General features: G+C 33.8%; 1 long non-coding RNA gene across 2 annotated transcripts; it reads right to left on the bottom strand.

The window, feature by feature from the left end:
• Positions 1-19899, bottom strand: LOC148876465 (uncharacterized). 2 transcript variants are annotated; one of them, XR_016105937.1, is made up of 6 exons: positions 19319-19801; positions 19123-19185; positions 15987-16953; positions 10756-10827; positions 8777-8864; positions 1-160 (listed from the first exon to the last, which is right to left on the bottom strand). It is a non-coding gene; the product is annotated as an uncharacterized LOC148876465 (long non-coding RNA). The 2 variants fall into 2 exon arrangements; XR_016105938.1 differs by lacking the exons at positions 1-160; positions 8777-8864; positions 10756-10827 and adding an exon at positions 15556-15760 and having other exon boundaries at positions 19319-19899.
• Positions 19900-19911: the final 12 nt, after the last annotated feature.

The following is a 19911-nucleotide window of genomic DNA, read 5'->3' as shown; positions in this document are numbered from 1 at the left end:
CTTCCCATATATCAAGGGTCTTGGTTGGGAAAAGAACAAGTTTAACCGAATCTTGGTTGTAGAGTTGAGAGGCAACAATAGTCCCTTGAGGCATGCAGTTAATGTAAAGACTTGAGTCCAATACAAAGGTCCAAGCATCAGAATTTATAAAGAAAATAACCTGAAATCAAGAATCATTCGCAAAAACAGTTCTTTTAGTTTAGAAATCTCAAAATATCTCAAAATACCAAATGAAAAGTAAATTGCACTTAAAGAATGGGAAAAACTACAGAATTAATTCAAATGCCAACAAATCCATATTATCCAAGTATCAACCAAAATCTTTTGTAACTCAAATCAACCCATCCAATATCAAATAGATATGAAAACCAATCGGCATAGAAACTCTAATTTACCAAGGAGGATATGGATAGAGAATAGCATATTAATGACATTTCTAACAGGACATCTATGGCAGATAAAAAGGTTAATTTGTAATTGTAATCAATTTGTAATTGATTCAGCCATGAATCTTCTTAAGAATTTGATCAGACAAAAAACTAATGATTGATACCTTCTATATATCATAGTGAAATATTGATTCAGCCACCTGCCTACATACCAAAACATCTTAAGTATGGAGAACTCCTCTAATGTTTGTCAATGACCTTATACCAAATCAGCTTCCCACCAATTAACAATTTATTGTGATCCAAACACTTCCAAGACAAATTTGAAAAAATTGATCCTATCATAATTGAGTTGAGGATCCAAATTCTAACATCACAAGTGGTTTTTTAGTGTCTTTGCAATGTATGGTATATATATCCCAAAAACTTATCTTTTATAGATTGCAGAATTGGGCAAGGCTACTCTCTGTTAACAATAATTGATTAAATACCTAGACATAAGTTCAGCCAAATCCAAGCATTCATATCTAAATCACCTATGAATTTTTTTACCTAAGCAATAGGCCTCCAAAATGCCTAGGCAAGGCATTAACTACACTAAAAAATTTTTGGCCAAGTAATTGGATTGAACCCTGATAGGGTTATATCCAAATCTAAATTTTCAAAGCTCAATATATTTGTATAGAATGAATATAAACCTACAAAATTAAACACAAATTAAGGTTTTTCATTTGCAGCCCTATGGCCAAGATAAACAAAAGTTAAGACAAGGTTCTTCATTTAGTAAAATTGTCAGGAACAAAAAAAACTTTGAAAAATTTTGGCAATGCATAAGATAATGGTTGATTCTTGACTGGTTGCATTAACACCAATTTGTTTGATTATTGAAGCTTTGACCCAAAATGAAACTAAACTTCAAGATGGAATTTCCCTAATTTTCATTTGTCCCAGCCTTGTAAAGTTCCATATATCCAGCCTCGCATGCACACATTATTGGAGAACACCTAATAAACATTTTCTCTACATAGTTCAAGTACATAATTAGGATCAAAGGTAAGCAGTTCAATGCATGTTCCTATTTAATAATTCTTGTGCAATTTCCTCTCGCAATGAAGCCATGAACTATGCATCAGCTTGCCCATGACGTGTCTCTCCATCGTCATGCTCTTCTATCTCTACTTCTTCTACATTTTCATTAGGCACTTGCATATTAGATTTGTCCTATTCATTGAAGAGTATTAACTATTGATTCCCTTCTCAAATAGTTGTGGATAGCTAAGCATGCAATGACTATGTCCCATTGGACAGGGAGATTGAAAGGTGTCATCCATTTAAGAATTGGAAATCGAGCTTTCAGAACACCAAACAACCTCTCGATTACATTTCTTAACTTTGCATGTGCCTGGTTGAATCATTCTTTTTTCATCCTAACACGTTCACGACGAAAATCTGTTGCCTAATATCACACATTTTGATAGGGTACCATAAAGTGTCTTGTATTTGCATATATAGCATCGCAAAGATGGTACTTGTTTGTGTCAATCAAACTTATCTATAAAAAAAATGAATTTATTAAAAAAAATGAACACTCATACAACATCAATCTTACCAATAGGTGGAAATGGAAAATTGTTGATAGGGTTGTATGCAACCTCATGTAAAACCCTAGCATCATATGTTGTTCCTTCCCAACCAACATAAACATATGTAAATACCATATTAAAATCACAAATAGCCAACACATTCTGGAAACATTATTTCCCTCCTCTTCCTCGGTATGTTAGTTGTTTTTCCGATGGTACCACAGCATGAACAAGTGTTCCATCTAAAGCACCAACAACACCAACAACAAAAGAAAATAATTAGTTTATGGTGCCCTGGGATGTTTGGGTTTGGGTCAAATGTTGTTGGGCAAATCATTTCTCGTGAAAATTCCATCATAGAAGCTAACACTTGATGAAAGTATGTATGCACTGTTTGGGTGGAGTGCTAAAATCTTCTCTTCAAAATAGAGAACCATTCATTATGGCTTAAACACAACAGAAACATAGCCATCTTCTCCTCCACTGATATGTATCAGCTATCACGCAACCATCTGTTGTGGGCTCTGGGAAGTTCATGGCCGGCTCAAAGGAGTAGGAGTCACCACCCATTTTTTAGAGGAAATGGGCCCTCACTTTCAAGTTTGAAAAATGGTTTATTGGCATTGATAGCGACTCCATTCTCCACCAAGAAAAGGCACTGAACCAAAAGGCTTTGGGTTCAAAATATTGGAAGAGGGAAGGTGTTAGGCACTCTTCTCTCCAAGCTACTATTGCAGCCCACTACAATAGTAATTTAGGCTCAAATTCTAGCAAAAACATGCACTAACAAGATTGTCCAAAGCTCCTAAAATCTGACGAAAATGTTCCCAACTTTGCCCATGATTGATTTGAGGTGATGTTATCAGGTCTTAGGTACTAGTTTCCCTAAGACCCTCGTCTCTCTACCTCATTTTCTCAATCCAGAGGAAGATGGGAATGCAGATTTCCCCAAGATTTCAGAGCTTTAAGCAACCCGAAACTAAACTAAAAGCAAAGTGATGATGGAATGAGAGGCTTACCTCCCGTGTATGACCTTGAAACAAGCTTTTCAATGGTCGAAAGGACTTCAAATGAAACTTGAACAAAGCAGGAGCTAGGCTAGGCGTTTCTGGTGTTGAGGCTGGAAAACAGAGGTGAGGCTTAAGCTTGGCTACAAGGATACCAAGATTTCAAGCAAGTTGGGTGTATTACAGGAGTTGGAAAGCTCATCCAGCTATAGTGTCTGTAGCTCACCAGAGTTTTTTTACAGAAATGGGCAAGGGTTTTGAGACAAAGGGGCTTACAGTTGACCATTCCTTCTTTGTGCAACAAATCTTCTCGGTTTTGGATGGTTTCTCATGGATTTCATGCATTCAATGAGGGATTGGGGCATGCCAGATATTGCAGCTCCGTATTTGGGGCTGACAGTGGCAAAAAACGTAAGTTTGAAGAACTTTTAAATGCTAATTTGTCTTTTCTTGATTTTAAGTAAGGGATTGTTTCGCATTTTGGACTTTTTAAGCCTATTAGGCTCAAAATCACTGGTCCAAGTGTTTTAATGGGGTTAAGTAAGGATCTGATGTCAGTCCCCACCCACTTAAGATCCTAGGTTGGACAGCTGATGTGGCAGTTCAATCGGGTCCGTCGAAAAGGTACATCTCTAGTTTAAAGGTCAAATAGATGAATCTAGTAATGAAATTTGGTGAGTTAGGGTTTTTTAGGTCTCTGAACATAGTGGTGAGGTCAGATCAGATAAACGAGGTTGGAAAGATTGAGATCTATGGCTGACAAGTTCGGATCAATAGGATTTGCTGAAATAGAATCTTTGTTTGATGAACGACCAAACAGGGGAATTTTGGAATGAAATTCGATGGGTAGGCATTTTCAAACATCCCAAATCTGATAGAAGTGATGGATCTTTGATCAGATTTATTTCAGATCATGGTCTTAGCTTATGGTTTTTCAATTAACAAGAGGTCTGGAATGGAATCTTGCTTTTCAACGGTCGAATGAAGGTGTTTAGTCGTGAAATTTGGCGTGTTGGGCTTCTTTGGGTCACTGAACATGGTGGTGAGTTCTGATTGGTCAGATAGGGCTTGGGTGATGGAGGTTTGTGAAGGTGAGCTTTTGATCAATAAGATTCGTCAAAACAGAATCCAGGCTTGACATTAGGTCAAACGAGGGAATTTTGGGATAAAATTAGGTGGGTAGGTATGGATTGAGATTATGAGGATGTTGGAAGGGTTTGATCATGTTAGGTGTGTATGAGTTTTAGGTTCAAGGAGCGTCGTAGTGTTATGTGCGTCAAAATGGGATCTCTGATGGATGATTGGCTAAATCCGAGAATTTGGGGTAGGAATTTTTGTGTGATTGGTAGTTTGAGGATTTTGTTACGTGATGGATTTTGATCGGGGATCAGCTATGGTGATGTGGCATAATCAAGACCATCAAAAGGGAATCAATTAGATTTTACAATGGATTTATAGGCATTTGGGCTAAAATTTGGTTTCTTAGGGTTTAGGCATGTTTTAAAGTGATTGGTGTGGTCTGATCGGGCATCTAGAATGTAGAAGATGGGTTAAAGAAGGGACTGAGCAAAAAATGAGTACTAACATTCGTGATTATGAAAATGGCCACAGATCCGTACATATGCTTCAACCGGTATCCTCATCACCTCGATGGTTTGCTGGTCATTTTCATTTAATAGCTCCTGTATATAGATATAACCGGGTAGTGATTCATAATCTGGCATCCTTGGAATATACCTCCATAAAGGTTTTTTCATATACCAATATAAAAGGATAATCCTACCCAATTGCTTCATCCTAGGTGTCAACATTTTTTTGGGTACCTGATGGTTTACATTCCACATTGAGATTAATCTAAAAGCAAATCTTCAAGCATGTTGAAGAGAAATATCAAAATATCAACTACATTAAGTCATCAAGTGTCACAAAACAAGAGCATATGTAAACATACTCAAAATATATATAAAAAATAAACAAAAAGTATAATACAAGTATATCATCCCAAACTATTTAACAAACAAAAAAAGGGAGTTCCATCTAATCACCCAAAACATCAAGTCCAAGTACGACTAAAATCGACGGACAATTCCTATGATATGTTCATCCTCTTGGCATAAAGTGATATCCACCGTTTAATCGCCTCCTCATCAAGTGTGTCATAAGATCCACACCAATGGACCCATTCCTTTCTTGCTTTCAGGCTTTCCGCAAAGATGATCGAAGCCTCTACATATAAAGGAGTACTAAGTGTCCAACCAAAATCATGAACCTTCTAAATACATTCTTCTACAGTTAGTTTTCCATCCTCAACAATCATAATATTAAGAACCTTGTTCATCTTAACATTAAGCTCACTATTGAACTTTTTTTGCCTCTCAGAGTGGCATTCATTTGGACCTGTAGACTCCTCAAAAGTTTGTTGTGTTTGAGGCTGGGACCTTGCAAGAGGTGTGATAGGCATGTCATCAATGTCAATAGGATCACCATCTGGTGTCTCACCATCAAAACCAGTACCTAGTGAAGCATTTGATACACCTGTAGAGGCCAATGGTCTCAGCCTATTTGCCAACAGAGTCCAACCAACTTCTCCAGTTGAACAGACCCCATCAAACAATGCTCTACACTCATCGACAAATTACAATTCTGCGTACCAAAATACCTTCGCATTTGGGTATGCCTGTTATCAAACAAACAAACAACCCATCCTATTAGACCCTACACACATATACATTACCTATCAACAACAAAATTTTAGGGTAGTTACCTTCAAGAACTCTTCCCACTACTCATTTGACCAATCCACTATACCAGTAGATGGGTTGCATCTGCTTCTAGTCCTATTGATAAGGGTCACCCATAATTGATATTTTCTCTTTAACTAATCGAAGCCATATTTTAGTTGCTCCTATGAAAAATTCATATGGAGCTTTTCCATTATCTTTTTTCTAAATTTGTGCCCACAATTCTTTCTTTAGTGACCCACCTTGTCTCCCATGAGTTGACGCCTCATCAATGCAAAAGTCCAACAATAGTTTTTGTAGGGTTGGGTCCTTCCAAGTGGCTCTATCAAAATTATCTCTAGTAGCCATTCCTAACCCTTATAAATGATAACCTATGTCAAAAGCAGAAAACCTAATCTCAAAGCGTATAGAGTTATAACAAAAAGAAATTTCTCAAAGTTAAAAAGAGAAATAATAGATAACTTAAAATTGCCTGCATAAGCCATTTTATATGAGCAAAATAAACATACTCATATTTATAAATCTAATTATATCAACAACATATTATTATAAGGCAGGTCCAAGGAGCCCAAAGGTAGCTCCTGACAAATGAACCAAAAGCAAGCTGAATAATATTAAACCAAAAGTCATTAACTAACTTTTGGTCGATCTAAATTCAACCCATTTATAATTAGATGGTTTTGCCCAATTCAATCCATTTTTTCTATAGGATTATAGGTTCAAGCCACACAAGTTATCTCTAGTTCATTTTATTCATAAAATGTAATAGTCTGATCATTTAAAGATTAATTTATTAATGATCTGAGCCCAATTTTGATCATTATATATATATATATATATATATGTGTGTGTGTGTGTGTGTGTGTGTGTGTATATGTATATCCAAATCTGGTCTGAGCCCAATTTTGATCAAATGGATAAGAATATTCATTATAAACCCAAATACTATAAGATCAAATTGAAATCTAGGTTTACCCAATCTGTTTCCAACCATACATAGGGATAACGCATGGATAATATAACTCAATTGATCTCATGAATGAGCAAAGATAGTTCACAACCCTAAGTGGGGAGTTATAATTTTTTACTCTTCCAAAGTGGGAACTTCAAAGACCAACCCACTAAATAGAGCTTGTACCTGACAGATGACATGAGAAGACAATCATAAACTTTTGAACTTTTCTTACTATTTTAGGCCACAAGAAGAGACAATTGAAGTACAATGGATTGCAAAAGATCAACCCTTATTTAGAGAAACCTAGGCACCTTTTGTTATCCTACTTTAATTTATGTTTGTCTCCTTTACTTTATGGATTCCATGTAGTAATGTTGCCACTGATCACACCCTTCCCTAATTCCCTATTCCCAATAGTGGGGAGCTAATTATTTTAAAGAGATTGTGGTCTACTTGGGGTTATTGTTCATGATTTGTTTGGATTCAGGGTGTCAGTTGCATATAGAATAAATTATTCTATAAAAATAATAAACAAACAACTGATATATATGATGATGTTATATGTTGTACTTGGCTGATTTCCTTTTTATTCCCACATATCTCCTGTTTCTCCAATTTTTATGGTTTCAAACTTCTATAAAATATCCTAATGTTTTAGTTCCTAGAAGTTAACTCTGCTTCAATTTAAAAACAAAAACAAATTAGTTTTTTCTACTGAAATTTTTTCATCAAAATTATCCGTCTGCATTGGATTTGTATTGTACAATTATTCTATGTAGCCAATAGGCAAGGGTACATTTGCATTGTACAATTTGACTAACAAAGTAATATAACTAAGGGGTCTACTCCCTTTATCATAGAATGGGATCGATGCGCCTCAATCACTACACAATAATATTATTTGGTTTGTTTATTTTTATCATGATGTATTTCTAGTACAAAAACTACAAAACATGTATATGTTCATCATACAAACGAATAATCAATATTGGGTTGAAACTGAAAGCTACCAATTTATCATGATGTGCCTCAATCATCACACAATAATATTATTTGATCTATTTATTTTTATCATGATGTGCTTCTCATACAAAAACTACAAAACATGTATATGCTCATTATACAAACAAATCATCAATATTGGGTTGAAACTGAAAGCTATCAATATTTATGCCAGAAACCCTAAAATCTCCATTCTAGTAGAGATATTTTAAACAGAATCCAAATAGCTAAAGTCGTACACGACATATTTCAAACAGTCAACCAAAATCAATTATTGTATGTTGCACATGTCATTAGAGAAATAGAAAATAGAAATAGGAAAACAAAGCCTAAAGTCATGGAGAGAAATCAAAGCAATAAACCATACATGTGAGAGAGCTTAACAGTGGTGGAGTTTGTTTAGGTTGTAGAAAGGGTCGAAGAGATCTTCACATTGGTAGAGCTTGTTTAGGTCGTAGAGAGGGTCGAATGACCTAATTTTTGAGTTTTATATAGAGGACAAACAATATCATTTTGAAATATCTTTGAGGATAGTAATGTCTTTTACGCACATCTGAATTACATCTGAGTGCATTAAGCACCCACTCCACCTCTTACAAATTAAAATTTCAAATCTAGTATTAAGAAGAAATACCAAACGTTAGTGGTGTCTAAAAAGCAACTAATTCAGACATTAAACGTCTAAAAAGTGCAATCAAACACCACCTTAGCTATCCATCTTATAAAAAAGTGGTTTTTTAACAAAATCATGTGAATCATTTTTAACTTAGGTAAAAGAGAAAATATGGATTAAATTCTTTAAGAAAAGCATTTGGAGAGAGATTCAGCAACACTATAAACTAAAAATTATAGGAGACATCAAATAAAGCTAAAAAAAGCATACTATAACAAAATATTGACACATCCAAAATATACTATACAATATTTACAAAACTTAAACAAAATGGTAGTTAGTTGCATATAGGTGATCAAAAGACCACAATATTTACATGATTCTACAAAATATAATCAAAATAACATTTTTGGAGGGTGTATTAGCTTGCACTCTCTTTCTATATGTCAATATCTTCAGTTTTGTTCACAATGAGGTGTTTTTTACCTCTAGGTGTAGAAGTCAACTTCACATTGGAGAAATAAACTTTATGAAGGTATCCAGCCATTTGCTTCATGATTTGATCAACATAGCCCTGTAAAATGTAAAAGAAGTGTGTTTAATCTAAATCATAAAAGCATTTTTCTTTTCAACATTTTTAATTTTAATAATAACTATACATATTGTGAAAGCTCCATGATTTGCGTGGATGTACAACTAAAGAGTTTTTCAACTTGTTGACCAAATATGACATTTGGCATAGAAGCTATTGGATCATTTCGCCAATAATTTGACATCTACAATTAAGTTGTTATCGTATTATCTTTTCTAGTATTTTATTAAAAATGATAAATAAATAAAATAGTAAAAACATTACCTTGGAGTTGCTATAGTAAGTTTCTTGCATCCTTCACACTTAAAAGATGTTTCATAATTTTGTAAGGTCTTTCATTTGCATTGATTGCATGATATGTACCAAAAAGATTGTTTTGTAGCCAAACTTGTAATAAAAGCTTTAATGCAATTGATGCTTTCCTTTAAAAATAGTAATATCATGTGAGAATATTGAAAGAAATATATAAACATATATACTTAATAAAAGAAATGAGTGTTATTACCGACTTGGCAGAATTGAAATATCTTGAATAACATTTTGTTTGGGTGTGATTAATGTTTTATTGGCAAAAGCTAAATGTGATTTTTCTTTCATCTATTTTTTAAAAAATGAATCATTGTCAAGTGACCTATAAAATAATATTTTATTAGTGTATAGGTTTCCAATATATACAAGAATTATGTTTTTTTTTTAAATTGAACTTGTCAAAGAATGGATGAGTGAGCATACAAAGCTTGCAATTCTTTTGCTTTAGGTATATTGGGAGTCACTGTTATCTTGCTTGATGGTTTTGTAAAAAGAGAAATATTTGTCTTATCATAGGTATTTACTATTAAGATTATGATGACAATTTTATAATATTTAAAATCTTAAATTTATTTTTACCATTGTAGATGGCCAAATCTTTAGCAAAAATAATGTCTAGTATTTGATAATTCTACAAGAAGCTTCCTTTCAGTTGTAGCAAAAGTATTCCATGCTGTGAGAGTTATGGATTGCATGCCATAAGATAAAATGGTAAAAAAAGTAATATGTATAAAATAAAATTATAAAAAAGTTTAACTATGAAATTGTTGAGAATATACCTGTTGTCAATGATGATAATTTCACGAAGCACTATTTCTTTATGATCATTTTTCTTGAATACTGTTTTTTGTTCCATAACATTCAATATGATGGCAAGAACATGTATAATATAATTAGAATTGAGTAAAGTTTTTACATAATATAGTAAAAAGCTAAAAAACAACTTAATTGTATGGGAGTTATTACCAATTTACTTTGTTGTGTTAATTAATTCATTCAATTGTTGAAAAGGGGTGAACTTATACACCTTTGTAGGTGTTAGCACTATATCTTTTATCTCCTCAATCTTGCTATTTCTATTGATGGTCATTTGATAATTGGTTTTGAACTTACTCAAATGTGTAACATGTGCAGGGATCTTTCTTATGACACCATTTGAAATGGAAAATGTATTATCAAGATTTATAATAGGCTCAAGGAAATCGTTGTCATCATTAAAGATAGTTGCCTGCATTTTATTTCCCTAAAAAGTTTAAAAAAATCATATTAGCTAAATATTAACAAAATTATAGAAAAACCTAGTATATACAATATTATATAAGGTTACCTCCTTGTCAACTAAGAACAACCATTGATAGGAAGATGAACCAATCCTTGATGCTCAACATTGTGTGATTTTTGTAAATTTTATCTTTACTCTCCAATTGATTGATTTGTCAATTAGTTTTGAGAGGAGCACATATTTTTCTTCCATTCTAGAAGACTTATGACTTGTAAGAGATTTTGAATTCAACTAAAATAGGTTTCTTCAAAGTTAAAATTTAATTTGTTTACATTGGTTTACCTGCCAAATGGAACTTAAATGCTCTTTTGGGTGGATAATCTAGAATGATAAAACAAAATCTGGACAAGGGACCTGTAACATGACAAAGAATCTTAAATTAATTCACGAAATAATCAGTATATATAAAATGATATAATAAAAGGATAAAATTTAATCTGTTTATATTGGTTTACTTGTTAAGTGGAACTTAAATGCTCTTTTAGTAGATAATCTAGAATGATAAAACAAAATTTGGGCAAGAAACCTACGACATAAAAAATAATCTTAATTTAATCCATGAAATAATCAAGATATATAAAAATGATATAATAAAAATAAAATTTAATTTGTTTAGATTGGTTTACTTGCTAAGTGAAGTTGAAATGCTCTTTCAGTAGATAATCTAGAATGATAAAACAAAATCTGTACAAGGGATTTGCAGCATAAGAAAGAATGTTAAATTAATTCACAAAATAATCAAGATATATATAAAATGATATAATAAAAAGATAATATAGATGGTAAATACATATTTGATAAGAAATTTTGAATTTAAGGAAGATGTTTGATAAGAAATTTTAATATTTTATTTACCTTTTAGGGAAGAGTATATTGAAAATGGCAATTGCCATATGCCAATTCTAGTAGCTCTTAATACACAATATTTGTTGTGTATGAATTTTCTTTTGAAATTGGGTACAAAAGCACTTTTATTGCTTTAGCTGACCTAACTCTAGATAAAACAACATAGAATTGGTCATGTGAGAAAGCAGGTTGAGGTAGGTATATTCCAACATTTTTCGATGTTTGGCCTTGAGCTTTGTTGATTGTCATTGCAAAGCTTAGTCAAATTGAAAATTGTTTTCTTTTGAAGGGAAATGGAAAATTTTCAACTTCTGATGGTTGCAAGGGAATTCGTGGAAGAAAAACTCTTCTACCTCAACGATAGCCAACAATTACTTTAGCATCAATGGCATTTGGTTGAAAATTTTGACATATCAATCGAGTTCCATTATGAAGTCCAAAGGAATGATCTATATTCTGCAATAAGATCATTGGACAATTTTTCTTTAATATCAATTGATGTGGAGTCAACCCATTTAGGAATTCAAATGGAAGAGATTATTTGCTATCATCAATTGTAGAGTCATAACTATAGTATATGGTTGAATTTCCTGAAAATTGGTTAATTAAAATTTGATTAATTTCATCAACAAAATCATTTTTTTGTAGTCAATATGATTCTACTTGTAATGAAATCTGCATTGAATGCATTGACCAATAAATTAGGAAATATAGCATTAGTAAGTTGAAGTCTTGAATTGATGCCAATATATGCAATAATCATGAAATCAGGAATACGTGCTCTTTTTTCTAATATAGTTCTTTAGTACCATTTCCAACTTGTAGTAAAAAATCACTTAGCTGCAATTTTTCTATGTGATTCCATAATTTTGACATCACTAAACTGGCATTAATTAATTCATGTCTTCCACCTTGAGAAACAATAGGAAACACTTGTCGAAAATCACCTTCAAATACAATGACTTTGCCTCCAAATAATGAATTGCAATATGTTATGTATTGTAGCATAATGTCAAGTGCTTTAATTACATGTCTTTTTGCCATCAAAGCCTCATCCCAAATGGTGAGTTTTTCTCTTTGCAATAACTTTGCCAAACTACTTTGTTTTGATACATTGCAAAGTACACTTTCAATATTGATTGGAAGTTTGAATCATGAATGTGCAATGCAACCACCAGGTAGAATTAAAGCAACAATACCAGATGTTGCAGTTGCTAGTGCGACAAACCTTTTGTATCTCAATCTAGCAAGTAGAGCATGATACAAAAATTTTTTTCTTGTACCTCTTGGTCCATCAATGAAGAATACCCCACCTTGTTGGTGTCTAATTCTTTGAAGTATAATGTCATAGGCCCATTTCTGATCAACATTTAGGTTTGAAATTATCACCAAATTTGAAGTATTATTAGAAATTGAGGGAATGGATTTTGTTTTGCTTTCTCTAACACCTATTGCCCTAAGACTAATTTGGTTGTAGAAGCACTAGCACTACTGGATGGTCTACACCTTGCAATTACTTTAGGAGTAAATATGATTATGGTTGAGTTGGATTCTAAAATTATGGTTGATATTTTCAATGGAGTTTGTATAACCCTTAAAAGCTTTGGTATTGGTTTATACAGGTATAGGAGCTTAAGAGTAGTTTGGATTTCTTTTGTGTACATATCTATAGAGAAGCTAATCATATCTATTGTTTATGATTGCATAGAGAATCTTCCTTCCCACATCTAGAATTTTGTTAATGTAGGTGGTCTTGAGCTTCCTTTTCTAAGAATCCATTGACTTTAGGTTTCCTGACATCTTATGTTATATATGAGTGGGGTTTCCATTGTATAGATTTTGAGGGGTAAGGCCTTATGCCCCCCCCCCCCCTCCAAGGTTTTTCTTGCATGCTATATCTATGGTGGCTACCCCTCCATTGGGAGTAAATTTTGGGGTTAAAAAAAAGTCAAATTGGATCTTCTAGCCTAGATAGATTATTATATATGCTACTATCAAACTACCAAAGAATAATATTACCAAGTTTAGTACTGGGGCTCAATATATAAATTTTACTCCCTTGAATCTACTCCTCTTTGATTGATTTTATATTATCTTTTAAGCAAATAATAGTATAACTGGTTCTAAATGGATGCAAATTGAATATATAGACTTGAAAGAAACTATGGACTGCATACTTTATATTATAAATTATGATCCAAATCTATTGTTTGTTTTCTCTTCCTTATTTTACTTTTTTCAACCCACTAAACCATTTGCATACAAACTAATATCTCATAAAAATAAGTCAAATTATGAAACTAAATCATGGATTTAGGTTTCACATCATGTCCCCAAATCTAATATAAGAGTTTAAATTTTCCAATAGGAATATGAAACCAAGGAAACTAATTAGAGGTCATTGTTTGGTGTGGTCTCCTCTCGAGACCACAAATACTTGGGACCACTATTGGGTAATGTCCTTTATTGTAATCAAGCTAATATGATCCATATAGTTAACACCATGCCAAAATCTTCAAGTTGATTTATTTGATAGAAAGTTTGAAGTATTGCTACCAATATGAAAATATTGCATTCCAAGCAAGCTAGGTAGTGCTAGGTGTGAAGTATTTTTACAATTTTGTCCATTGTAAGAATGCCCAAGCTTTGTGCCTTCAATTTTGAAGGCATCCAAGTGGCTCTAAGTAGAACCCATAATTATTTAATTAAAAGATGAATGCCGATAAAATTACTTAGGAAACCAAGCAAATGTTTGAAAGCTCTTGTTTCCTTATAATTTGGGCAACTCTTCAATAAAACAATTGTAAACTTACTTTATTTTAACAAGTAAAGTTTATTTGTTGATCAAAATTTCTCACTATACATGATGTTTACTCGTACATGTTGATTTACTTTTCAACATTGGCCAGCTGTGAGTTCAATTTGTTGATTAGTAATGGTTAAAGTTCAAAATATTAACGCACATGATACCAATAAATTGTGTATCATGCATATTGATTGGTTGATGCACATTTTTTTTTTCAACCTAATAATTGAGAGATAGGCTGATAAGGATGCCTTCTATCATCTAAAACATTCAAAATCACTAAACCTTCTTATATTTCATATCTTTCTCTTGAGTCATTCTTGCAAGTTTTGGTTTACATTTATGTGTTGGGTCCTAAGTGGGCTCATTTAACACCATAGATCAATTAGGGCCTGCTTGTTTATTGAGAAAGGGATGAGAAAAAGGGAATATTCCTGAATGATTCTCCCTTTCTTGTGTTTGTTTGTTGGTAAATAGTGTTTTGTGATGAGAAATGAGAGGGATGCGGGATCCCAAAATGAAGTGAGCAGAATCGCACCAAAACAGTGTGACCCTGGTAGGAAAAGAAAAAGCTAAGAAAATACATCGATCTTTGTCAAAGCAAGAATTCGACAGTCTCCTCTCCCTTCGAAGTAGTAAACCAATGGCCATATCTTCAGTAGCTTCTTTGGCCATCTCTTTGAAAAGTAACACAAGATCCATGAATATCTCTCTCTAGCGGTCTTATTCTACCCTTTTTTGTTGTTTGTCGGTTCATGGTTCCTTCTTCCCCAACCCCATGTTTTCCTCTCAATGGTTGGAAGTTCAGCCATTTTCTTCATTGTCTCCGGTAAAGGTTTTGCTGAAATAAAATCACACTCTCCACAAGCATGCATCCATGTTCAGATCTAACATTTTAACCACATTTCACTGATTTACTTTTTTTTTTTTTAGTTTCAGCCTTGAGGAGAGATTTACGAAGAATCCAAGTTTCTCCCTCTCATTCGATTTAGGATATAGAAGGAGCTAGTTTTCCTCCTAGGTGAAGAAGGTTCCACTTCCGCTCTAGCTCTAGACAACGCTATTTCTGTTTGAAGTAAGAAAACTTTGATGATTGAAGTTTTCCTCTTTTCAATTTTCTTTTGCAAAAACAAAATTCATAAATCCATTTGAATGTTTTCATAACATGAGTTGCATTTGTTTTGTCTTGAATAAAGTGTTCATGAGTCATGATTAATTATCCTAACCATGGGGTTATTCTGGAAAGCATCATAAGTCATGATGCTCAATCATTTAATTGTTTCTTTGACTTTATCTTGGCGGTTGTTGATGGACTTATGTCCCATTGTTCTGATCACCGGAATCCAATATTAAATTGGTATAAGAAATCAGAGTTGAAGTCTTTCCAGTTCCATTAGTACTTGGTGCTGAGGCTAGTAATAGTGGAATAATTGGTAAAAGTGCTAGAATCATCAACATTGGAATAATTGAAGCGAATAAAAATGTGGGAACTTAAAAAAACATACACAAATAATTCATCAACAAAATCATCAGTAGTTCATCTTCCGAAAACCAAAGCAAAGAGGGAAAAAAAACATACATAAAATCAAACAAACAATAACAGTTCATCTTCCATTCAACAGAGCAACAGCTCATCTTCCAAAAAATAAAAATAAAACAAATCAACCATCAAAGAAAAAAAAGAACAGGTCAGTCATCTTCCAAAAAATAATAAACATAAATAAATCAAACAAAAACAAATTAAACGAATAGAAGAAGAACAAGAAGACTGATTCGTTTGAAGAAGAAGAAGAAGAAGAAGAATAAGAAGAAGAAGAAGAAGAAGAAGAAGAAAAAGAAGAAGAAGAAGAAGAATGACTACCTGGAGTCTGGAGATTCGACAAAGATGTTCTTCCTAGTGCTTGGACAGTGGTGTTTTCCTTGAGCTTGACTCACCAGCGGTGCCTATTGTTCTTCTCTCATGAAACACGAAAATGTTTTAGATTTTTTGGGTTTTGGGGTTATCGGGGGTCATTTACGAAACATTGTAGGGATATTTTGGACATTGGGCCGGCTTTGAAACATGTCTGAGTGCATTAAGAATCGGCCCAAAGTCTATGATTTTTAGATCTGAAAATCAGTTTCAGACCCAATTTAAGAGGTACAACCAAACAAGGGCTGAGGTTTGAAAAGTAGCATTTTCAGATTTAGACCTCTAAAAAATGCAATCAAACGCCACCTAAAAGAAAAAACATTTAATTTAAGTTTACAAACAAGATTTGATAAAAAGGGAGGAGTGAATGAACATACCCATTTGACCTTGTCGAATAAATGAAACAGGAGTAAAAATGATGGATTTGAAGAATAAATCAGAAAAGCTATTGAACATACCCATTTGGAGTAAACAAACCATGTTGAGTTTTGGATCTTATTAGCATCGGAAAAGGAGGATCTTCTTTTACTACCTGGGCCAACTAAATGAACTAATGCCATGACATCACTTTGATTTTACCCAAGTGAACTTGAAGAAATAACTCAGTAGTTTTGTGAGTTCATGGCTACCTTGTAAAATTAATCCAAAAATATTAATTCGAGGGTTGAAAAAAGCCTATTTCTACATGTCCTTGCAAAGCACATCAAACACTATTTGGAGATTCTCCTTTAGCTTCTAAGGAATTGCAACAGAGTTTGCATTGCTTCTTCCAGATTGTTGCAGCTGAATGAAACTGAGAAATATGAAACCGATCACAACGAAGATAAATGAATGAGCTTCGTGTTGTTGTAGCAGCTTTAATTCGTGTATGGAGGGATCACCGCCACTGAGTTCGTGTTGATTAGGGTTTAGATAGCTAGAGAGAGAGGGAGGTGAATGAGAGAAAATCAAGAAGATTCAAAAGAAAGAAAGATGAAAAATCAAAATACAAAAATTCCTAATATATTGATGGATACCCATTGGGTACCTATCACCCAATCTGCCCAAATCCATTAAGCATCGCTTTAACTGGTTAACCGACCCACTATTGACCTGGCATTGAAAAAAGACAACCCAACCCGTTGATAAATGGGTGGATTCAAGTCATTCAATAGGTTGGGTTGGAAATTGCCACCCCTCCATAAGTGGAGATAGGGGAACCCTGGGGGCTGGAGAGCTATATATGGTATCTCCTTAGATGATTGGCCCATCTATGTTTATTTGCTCCTTCTTCTCCCATGACTTAGGTTTGTTCAACCTTATAGTGATTTTTCATGGATGTATTGAACAAATACGAAATTATAAGTTTTAAATATGTAGATTTTAAGAAATGTTAGCAAAGAAAAAGTTAATACAACTCTTGGATTTCATTTCGAGATAGTGATTCATGAAATTGTTTGTTTTATGTTGTCTTATAACAGTGGGTCTTTTTAATATGGTCCCACAATCTTTATGGAGTTCCAAAATCTTGTTGTTTACTAGCACTATTTACAATCGATTATGGTTGTAATTTTTGAGGGCCTCACCTAAGCCCGACTACTTTTCAACATGAGATGTTGAATGGGATAGGCTTGGATTCTGAGGCTTAGTGATGGGTTTGGGCCAGAAAATTTGGGCTGGATATCAATTTGGGTTGAGGCTTGGAGTAGCATAGATCTATATTCATATCATCATCTAAACTATGTTCCAACTATATGGGGTCAAATACATAAATCCCATTTTGCTATTCTATTTTATTTAGTATCACATCTATCATCAAATTTGGACACTCAAATTATTTCTTACTACTTCAATCCAAGTTCTTTGTATCTGCCCATGGTTCTTTTAGCCCCTATAACTTGTAAGAAATCACTTTTAATGTATGTGGTAGATGTTATTCTATGCACAAGACCAAATCACTTCAGTCCTTTTTTATTCATCTTATCACATATTAGAACTATTTCTAAGTACCTTTGTATGACTTTATTTCCAACCCTATCATATATGATTTCATCTTCCATTGTCCAATTATTGAAATTCAAACCTCAAATTTGATTTATAATTTAAAAATATTGGGCTAGGATTGGATTTTAACCAAATTAGATGTCGATGGGGAATAGAAATTCTGGAGTGCTTAGATAGCCTTATATCCAACAGTTTGCCCCATATAACATGGCTGACTTTACAACTATTTTATAATTTTTTTTTCTTTTAGAGAAAGTGGTACTCTCCAATTGTAACACTCTTGATGCATCCTACCATTTTACCCATCATACCCTAATTCTACAATTGACTTCTCAATCTGCCCTTTGTTATGAATTATTGAATCAATATAGAGGTGCAAAATATGACAAAAAATACTTTAAAAAGCAACCAACCTACCTAGATCTGCACTGCCCCAACCTAAATTGTGTTGGGTAGTTGGGTTTTCTTGAGGGGTTAGGTTATCCAACTTGAATTTTGCTTTAGATTGGGTTGGGCTTGGGCCCAATTCTCACTTTCTCATGTATCAGGATTGCACCTAGTTTGGCCTTATAGTCAAATAAACCCACTCCAGTTGAACCCTATTGTTGGTTGTTTTGATCCAAGCCTAGTCCAATTCAAAGTCAAGCAGCTATTTTTCAACCCTAATCAAACCCGCATAAAAAAGTTAAAAACCCAACCTGATATTTCTTTAGAGTATAGTTGGTTCAATTTGGTTGAGCCTACTAACTCCAACCAACCTAGGTATTTTCCGAATCCAAATCATCCACATCTCTCCATTAACTGTTTTCTCAAGCAGTGCCTACTTCTTGCACCTAACCAAAACCTTACAGTCCGTTTGGTTGCTGAGAAGGGATGGGATGAGAAGGGAAAAATTATTTTCTCATTTTGGCATTCTGTGTTTGATTGCTGAGAAGGAAAATTACTGTTCATCGTCTTCCTTCGAACTCAAACCAGTGACAATGGATGAGGTGAGTTCCAATCTCCCCCTCATTAGTAAAAGAAGAACGCCCAAAAAAAATTTAACAAATAATAATATATTTATAAATCAATACTTCAACAACATGTAGGAAGGGTTTCTCACCTTCAAAGTTGCAAAGGATACAAGGGCGAAGCAAGATCTAGAGTTGTTCTCACTGCCTCCAATCTTCACCCCAATGAGAAAACGTATAAAATTAAATAAAAAAGTAAAAAGAATAATTGGGACCTAGTTTAACAAATCTAAGGGAAGAGAAACATATCTAATGGGAAAAACTGATTCGAGGGAAGAAAACTCTAACCTTGAAGCGGGTTTGAACCCAGAAAAAGGCATAAACACCTTGGCGCATTTTAACAGAAAACAGTGGCTTTTAGCTGATGAACGACCATGTTCATTCAAGGTTCTACAAGCACAAGTGTAGATCTGTAAAACATCTACCTCTATACCGCCAGAAACAATGGATTTTAGCCAACGAACGACCATGTTTTCCCGACGGCATGAGGAGATCGATGACGCCAAAAACGTGAAGAATATAGTCGCCTTTATTCAATGGTCATGGATCTAGTCTTATCTTGACCAGATATCGTCAGGAATGCTACCAGAGACTTGATTGCTGTAGACGCAAGGAGATGGTGAGAGGATGGCTACGGAGCTTCAGTCAAAAGTCTCGACATTTTTTTTTCACAATTTTCTCTTCTCACCGGGGTCTCACAATTTTCAATGCGACCCTGCATCCTTGGTTTTGAGAACCAACATCCCACGATTTCCCATCCCATCCCATCCCAACGAACAAACACATGAAAATGGGAATATACCCATCCCAATCGCAGCAACCAAACGTAGCAAGGTTTTATTTGGCAACATTTTTAGAATAAGAATCGTGTTTGGCATACA

The sequence above is a fragment of the Nelumbo lutea genome, chromosome 1, assembly GCF_056320005.1.
Source record: "Nelumbo lutea isolate HS-2025 chromosome 1, American lotus-T2T, whole genome shotgun sequence".
In the NCBI taxonomy this organism is placed as follows: Eukaryota; Viridiplantae; Streptophyta; class Magnoliopsida; order Proteales; family Nelumbonaceae; genus Nelumbo; species Nelumbo lutea.
This window is presented reverse-complemented; position numbering and strand designations above follow the sequence as displayed.